The sequence below is a fragment of the Tachypleus tridentatus genome, chromosome 7, assembly GCF_004210375.1.
Source record: "Tachypleus tridentatus isolate NWPU-2018 chromosome 7, ASM421037v1, whole genome shotgun sequence".
In the NCBI taxonomy this organism is placed as follows: Eukaryota; Metazoa; Arthropoda; class Merostomata; order Xiphosura; family Limulidae; genus Tachypleus; species Tachypleus tridentatus.
The window spans coordinates 165,283,065-165,291,380 of record NC_134831.1 but is presented as its reverse complement, the minus strand read 5'-3'; positions in this window follow the sequence as shown (position 1 = coordinate 165,291,380).

Here is an 8,316-nt window from a genome sequence, read left to right as displayed (position 1 = left end):
TAGTCTTACACTCCAAAATTAGGGAGGGCTAGTGCAGTTAACAAACAAACAAACAGTTAAACGAGAATAAGAAAATTCTCTTGTAACAAATATCACATTTTGCACTCTATATTCTATAAAATAATTGTATATCTCAATAATATAAAAATAATTAGTACTGTGAAGTTAGTCAGTTAGTTAGTTATCACCATTAGATTCCATCTAGGAACATAGGGCCGCAATCGCTTGCGGATTCCTCAATAAGGATTTAAGTGAGTAGGTTGTTAGCCCACTGCACCGAGCCGTCCCTAATTTAGCAGTGTAAGACTAGAGGGAAGGCAGCTAGTCATCACCACCCACCGCCAACTCTTGGACTACTCTTTTACCAGCGAATAGTGGGATTGACCGTCACATTATAACGTCCCCACGGCTGGGAGGGCGAGCATGTTTGGCGCGACGCGGGCGCGAACCCGCGACCCTTGGATTACGAGTCGCACGCCTTACGCGCTGCCTTCCCTCTAGTCTTACACTACTAAATTAGGGACGGCTAGCACAGATAGCCCTCGAGTGGCTTTGTGCGAAATTCAAAAACAAACAAACAAACAAAACAAACCACTCTAATACCCGGTGTTTATAAATGACAAGACTGTCTACAACATTTTAAACTAGTTCTATCACATGTTTATAGACGTCAAGACTCTCTACAACATTTTAGAACAATTTACTACCCTACAAGCAAACAAACAATAAAAATATTTATTGCTCTTAATTTTGGTTTTATTTAGTCTTGAAACAGAATATTTTCAGGAGCCCTTCTGAAATAATCTACTTTTAATTTTGTGTGTTTGTTTTCTATTATTTTATGTGTTTGTGTTTTCTATTTTTTTATGAAAGACCGAAGTAGTGAATAACACCTGTTTTTAATTATTTTATTGGAAGTAAAATTTATTGGTAAGATTATAAATTACGTTTATAAAGTTAAAAAAAATGTTTTCTTTCCTCTAGTTAAGTTTATTTTGTATTTATAAAACGTGGCTAGTTGGCTGTATTGTGAATACGAGGGTTTGTCTTTCATTACTACAAAATCGCATTCCGTACATAGGAGCCGTAGTTGTGTTTTAAACGTGACAGAACAATTCCACTACTTGATTCGAGTACCATAAAAATTGGTGGCAGTTTTTCTTGACTAGCTGCCTACCGTAATACACAGCCGTTATTTAAATTCAACTCAAAAAATTATCAGCCTTCTGACAAGCTCTAGGGAACTGTATTGGTCAACATATCAAAAATCTACTAAATTCGTTTTGGTTCATGTCACTTCAACAGAAGATAACCACTATAGAGCTAGCTTTGATTTTGGATCTTGTTGCTTCAATTAAAATGACTAGGGTGGCATAATAGTTAGGGTCCCCAAATTCCAGTAGTTCATGGTTCTTGCTTCATTCCGTCAAGAACGCATTTTTGGCTGTGGATATTATTCGATCAAGCAAGGCTCGCCCAGTAAACGAATTAGCATTTGATGCTGCTAATTTGTTACCTTCCCTCGAGTTTAGCAGTTCGAAATTAGAGACGTAATAGTCCTTGTGCAAACTTTGCACGAAAATTCTCATAAAAAAAAACAACTAACTATAATAATCTAATATTGTGGAAACACTCTGTGTATGTGAATTTATTGCGAACTGGTTTCCCAGAAAGAGGACAAAACTTTACATTATCTAGGGAGATCGCCTAATTCAATCACACGCACTACCGACAGTAGTATATTGTCTGTCAGTCAGTCAATAGACACTAAAATGACGTCAGCTAATGAGATTAAACGTAGCAATTTTTACTGTCGTAACGTTAGTAATACGTATACATGCCATGAATCACGAGAAGCATTATACACTCTATAGGCTACAACATAACATGACGTAAGAACTTCAAAAGCAATAAATAAGGTTAGGACGCTCAAGGAATCGAATCACCGTCACACTAAACATGCTCGCCCTTTAAGCCGTGGAGACGTTATAATGTGTCGGTCAATCTCACTATATGTTAGTAAAAACTAGCCTAAGAGTTAGCGATGGGTAGTGATGACTAGCTGCCTTTTCTCTAGTCTTAACCTGCTAAATTAGGGGCAATTAGTGCCGATAGCCAGAGTAGAAAGCATTGACTTTCACAGGTATGTTGTTGTGAAAACGGATCCAACCGTGTTTTCCCATTGATTCTTGGAATTGACTTACAAAGTGAAGTTTTGAAATGAGCAACATCACAAATAAGAATAGGTTCATTCCATTTTCTTCCAAGGATTCACTGAAGACATTCTCTAACTGATTTTTTCCACAACATAACTTACGACTAGTAAGTTGAAAATGTGTGGAATTAAAACAAAACAAAGCTCTACCATCCATAGCTACGAGATACATTTCCAAATCATTGTTGTTGTTTCGTTAAATAATGTACAGTAATTAGGTTTCTGTACACGTTTACACTCTCGTCCCTAAGACATGTGACCACCAACAGTCAATTGCAAACTCTTTCTTTATTAACCTGAAGGTGGCATAAAAATATCTAAACGTTGTTCTTTACTTTATTTTAACAACAGTCTTAACATCCATACCAGCCGTCTTTAGATACATGTTTATTACCTCTCTTGAGAAGAAGTTACTTTAATTAACTTTCAGTCTTCTGGTTTCTGCCGACTGTTTAAGAACTGACAAAAAACAGTAGTAAGTGGCTCACATATCTAATATTTAAAGTCCTTCACAACCACTGGGAAAATATTATATGGCTTATTAGACATCATTTGTTTAATCTTCCAAACAGTTTTTAGCAGTTCAAAATTAATGCATTAATTCTGTTCAATTTCTCATTTACATTTATTAACTAGTCAAAATATGGAATACTGTTTAAGTCTTTGTTAATAAAAGTCGAAGAATTAAACAAAATTTAGAAACCGATAACGATCAGATACTAGCCTTTCTTTATCACCCTTGAAGGGTTCTACCCCCATTTTAACATTTTGTTTAACTTTAATGTACTTTACGAAATCCTGACTTTTAATTCTTTCTATTCCAGCCAATCATTTATCATTCATCCTTTTTAATGTCCCAGTTTCCTATCACACCAATTTTTAATCTTTCAGTCTCCTAGTCAATTTAAATTTCTTAAATTTGCGATGACTTTCTTTTATTTTGTCTTCGGATTAAAACAACGCTAAAATTAGAGGTTTGATTACCCTCGATGGACACAGCAGATAGATCGATGTGGCTGTGCTATAAGGAAACAACCCGCAAATTCTTTAATAATATTATTAATTAGCCAGAGACACTCTATTTGAAAATAAATTCTATACTATTATCTTCAATTTCAACAGGATGTAAACCACATTATAAATATACAGCCACTCTTCCCCACTCTCTTTAATAATCTATTTTACTAAATAGCCAGAATCCCTGTATTTCAAAATAAATTCTGTATAAAAATCATCTCTGTTTAACCATGTTTCAGTTATTCACATTGCATTAAAATACTTCATTTCTGCTAGTGCTCTAAAATTGTCTGTATTTTTTCCTTTTCTTCTAGCATTAAAATAGTAATAATTAAGCCTGCTCATATAATTATTTCTATGCTTATTTCCCATGCTAATCATTTCTCTGCCTTTTACTCGCTTTGCATTTAGTTTTTCCTAGTGACCTATTTAAAACTTTATTTTAGTTAATTTAATTTTTGGCAGTATTCTTGACAAAATTAAATTATGGTATTTTTCTTTAATACCTTTATTAACGAACTGCATCTCTGCTAGCTGCTTTTGAAAGATTGTTTGTTCTGTCAATTATATCATCTATTTGTGCCCCTTGCTTGAAAATAAAAACTGGGAACCAAATACCAGTAACCTATTGTTAACACTGTTACTATTAATACTAATGTTTACCAACCAATTGTTAAGGACGTATTTACACGAAAACATTTCGCAATAAAATCATTAACAACTATACCATTATTATCTCTGTAGACTTCAAATATAGATACGGGTTTTAGTTTCGACACATCGACCACAATAATAAACATAATATATATGTACTGTATTCTACACATTCTGACAACTACAGCTCTTCTAGAACATCTTGTTTGTAAGTGAGCTTTCAACAGTTATTCTTGGCGAAATTTCTAATTTTGCGACTATGTTGAGGTAGTTTTAATAAATCAATATATACTCTTCAAAAAAGAAACACAAAAGGCAAAATTTGAGACATATTGTTAACAAGTTTATTCCGGGTAGTTCTGTATGACATGTGTGAAACTTTGCATATTCACTGCTGAACATCCAAAGGCGAAGTCCACGCTCACTAATTGACGTTTAACGTCACTCAACGTCAATAACGAGTATGCCCCGCGTGAACATCAATAACTGCTTGGCATCTCCTGCCCATGGAAGCGATGAGATGACGAATCCCATCCTGTGGAATGGCTGTCCACTTAGCCTGCAAAGCTGCTGCAAGCTGAGGTAGAGTCTGCGGTTGAGGTTGTCGCCGTCGCAGACGTCGGTCCAACTCGTCCCAAAGATGTTCGATGGGGTTTAAATCTGGTGATCTGGAGGGCCAGGGAAGAACGTTGATGTTGTGGTGTCTCAAGAAGACAGTGGTGAGTCGGGCTGTGTGAGGACGGGCATTGTCATGTTGAAAAACGTCGTTGACGTTCACCATGATGGGTTGCACATTGGGCCTAAGAATCTCGTCGACGGTTGCGTACGGTCTGATAGGAAATCCTACGCAGCCCTGGTATGGTTGAGGAAGTAGACGTCGCAGTGGTGGTCCTATCCCGAAGGTGACGTAACCGGATGTAGCGATCTTGTGCGGGAGTGGTCACACGAGGTCTGCCAGATCGTGGACGGTCACATGTTGATCCATGTTGTTGGTGACGATTCCATAGCCTTGTGATGGTGCTTGGGTGGACATTCACAGCTCTGGCAACATCTGATCGAGATTCGCCTGCTTCCAAGCGACCAATGGCGTTGTTGCGTTGTGCTTCAGTCAGTCTTGGCGTAACTGTGTTGTGTATCGGTGCTTAACACTGAGCTGTGGAAACCGAGAACCCGTCACTTTTATAGGGATTTTGCACATGTTGCACTTGCAGAACATGTAAATCTCTCAAACAAATTTATTGGACACGAATGCGTTTTGGCAAAAAATCCGATGTTTTCCTCCGTTTTCAAAGTGCACAACTTTTATTGTCATTTTGGTTTGACAATCAGTTCCTTAACACGTGTAACATCACATACTCTGAGCTTGTAACGTTATTACATATATTTCTCTTTAAAATAACAAAAATATCCCTTTTGCGTTTTTTTTTTTGAAGAGTATATTTTCCTTTTCTGTTTCAATAAAAGTAAACACAGATCCAATGACTACTGGATTCATGACTCACATCCAAGTTAACAATGTATAACTGTTTTTTTCTGCAATGTGGCTTTAATATAAAACAAAAAAATCTGAAAGAAGAATAACAGGGAGATTAAGAAAGGTTTAACGTCATTGGTTACTCGATATCTCAGCAACAAACTGGAAGAATTATAAAGCTAAAATCTGAGGTTTGATTCCCTTCACCTTCCCTGACCCCTTGATATCCGTAGGAACACCAAAAACAACCCTTTTTGTTTAAAGACACCCCTAAATCGTTTCTATGCTCCTTTTTTGGATATGTTTCTGATGCAGCAAAACAGCGACATTTATCTTCTCAGTACTCTTATACTGTAGCAGCATATAGTTCAAAACTAACAAAAGTACATTTTAATATCAGCATTTGAGCTAAATATGAGCTATTCCTGTGTTTATATATGAATATATACATAATAAGGTACGCTTGTTGAAGTTTATAAATGTTTGTATAGTGTTTTGATACATAATATATATTCATCGTAAAGATATACAAATGTATGGTTTAACTGGTTTCCGCCCACGATGGCTGAGCGGTAATCTTGCAAATTTAAGACACTAAAATTCGGGTTTTGATCCCCTTGGAGAGTAGAGTCCTGTGCTCAACAACAACAACCAGACTAACTTCCCCTTCTGTATCTTTTCATTGGTTACTGTACCTAAACTGTGAAACTTAGGCCTCTTAACTCGATCCCGTTGTCGTAAAAAAAGCTACTTCATACTTTGGGGCTGTGGATGCGTTGTAAGAGTTACTGTCAGTCAGGTCCTACTATTCTTTCAAACTAGAATAACCTAAAGTTTAGTGATTAATGCTGTTCACTAGCTACTTTCTCTCTTTTTCTTGTAATTACAAAATGAGGGAAAGCTATGTGAGAGAGTACTTTATGGTAAAAATCCCAAAACACATTTGTTTGTTTGCTGTTAAGCACAAAACTACACAATGGGCAGTCTGCACTTTGCCCGTCACCGATATCGAAATATAATTTATTGTGTTGTAAGTCTGGAGACGTATGGCCGTACCACTGAAGAATAAGTCCTAAAGAAACAGAGTTTATACTCAACTCTTATGTGTAATACCTTTAAATATTATTGGCCTGGTGCTAACATGTTGTACTCATTCACGTTTTACACTTCCGTAAATCAAAACTAGTATATACATGTAGTTCAGAGGTTTTAGACCTCGGTAGATTATAACTAGTCTGTACAGGTTCTTTCATTAGTAGAGAGATTTCATATTTCGATAGATTATAACTAGTTTGTACAGGTTCTTGTATTTGTAGACAGATTTTACACTTCGGCAGATTATAACTAGTCTGTACAGGATTTTTCATCAGTAGAGATGTTTTAGACTTAGATTACAACTAGTCTGTACATGTTCTTGCATTAGTTCAGAGGTTTTATATTTCGGTAGATTATAACTAGTCTGTACATGTTCTCTCATTATTAGAGAGGTTTGAGACCTCGGTAGATTATAAATAGTCTGCACATATTGTTTCTTTACCTCAGCATCTTTCGTAATATACTGCATTAAAGTGCTGTTTGTATTTTTGAACCTCAGTGTCAGAGACAATTCTTTATTCTAACTGTGAACTACTTCGAGTTTATGGGTTGTTCCAGGTTCGATAAACAATATGTCGTTGAACCTGTTCCATGCTTTTAACTGCAGGATATTTTAACTACCTTAATCAATCTCATTGCTCGGTTAAGAAAAGTTGTATGAGAGCGGTACCAGCAGCTGATGCTACATGTTTAACAGTTATTAATAAAGGACGGCTATTAGGGAGGATTTGAATTGGAATTTTACACCTTCAGCTTGTGGTTTAGAGACATTATTTAGTACGCTTTAACATAAGATTTACTCGTTTTTTATTATTCTCACAACCATGGCCAGTATCTCTAGTTGTGAAGATGCTACTTTGAACACAAAGTATTCTTTATTCACTTATAACATTTAGGGCTGTCCATGTTATAATATAGGTTTCTTTCGTCACTTTTTTAATGTTCTTCTTTATTTTGTTTTTAACAATTTATTGCGTCATGTTTCAGAAATTTACATATATTTTATGTCAAAAATATAAACAATTGCCAATAACCTGTTCGGTTTGTTTTGAATTTCGCGCAAAGCTACACAAGGATTATCTGCGCTAGCCGTCTCTAATTTAGCAGTGTAAGACTAGAGATAAGGCAACTAGTCATCACCCCACCCACCGTCAACTTATGGGCTACTCTTTTACCAACGAATATTTGAATTGACCGTCACATTATAATGCTCCCATGTCTGACAGGGCGAGCATGTTTGGTGTGACGGGGATTCGAACCCGCGATCCTGAGATTACGAGTCAAGTGCCTTAACTACCTGGCCATGCCGTACCAGTTAACCTGTTCGAAAAACGTAAGTAAAGGTATTATGAGAAATACCATATGTCAAAAAACATTTTTCAAATATATTTAGGTCGTCTTATGAAAAAATATTAGGAAGTGTTTTTTTTTTATAACAGAGAAAAAACCTAACACATAGACATTTATTATATATGTAGAATACATAATTCATATGCAAAGACACACTATTCATGAAACAGAATAATGAATAGGGAAAGTTTGTTTTTGGTTTTTTAATTTCGCACAAAGCTACTCGAGGGCTATCTGCGCTAGCCGTCCCTAATTTAGCAGTGTAAGACTAGGGGAAGGTAGCTAGTCATCAACACCCACCGCCAACTCTTAGGCTACTCTTTTACCAAGAAATAGTGGGATTGAATAATTTGGTGTAATCATTTCTTCATGTCATTAATGTTTGACTGAACTCCATTTGTTCCATTAAAAGTCACTCTTCTATCCAAGTACTTAGCTTATCCCCCACCTGCGTAGAGATGAGTTTCTTTACAAGCCTTTTATGTGACACTTTGTCAAATGCTTTCTGAAA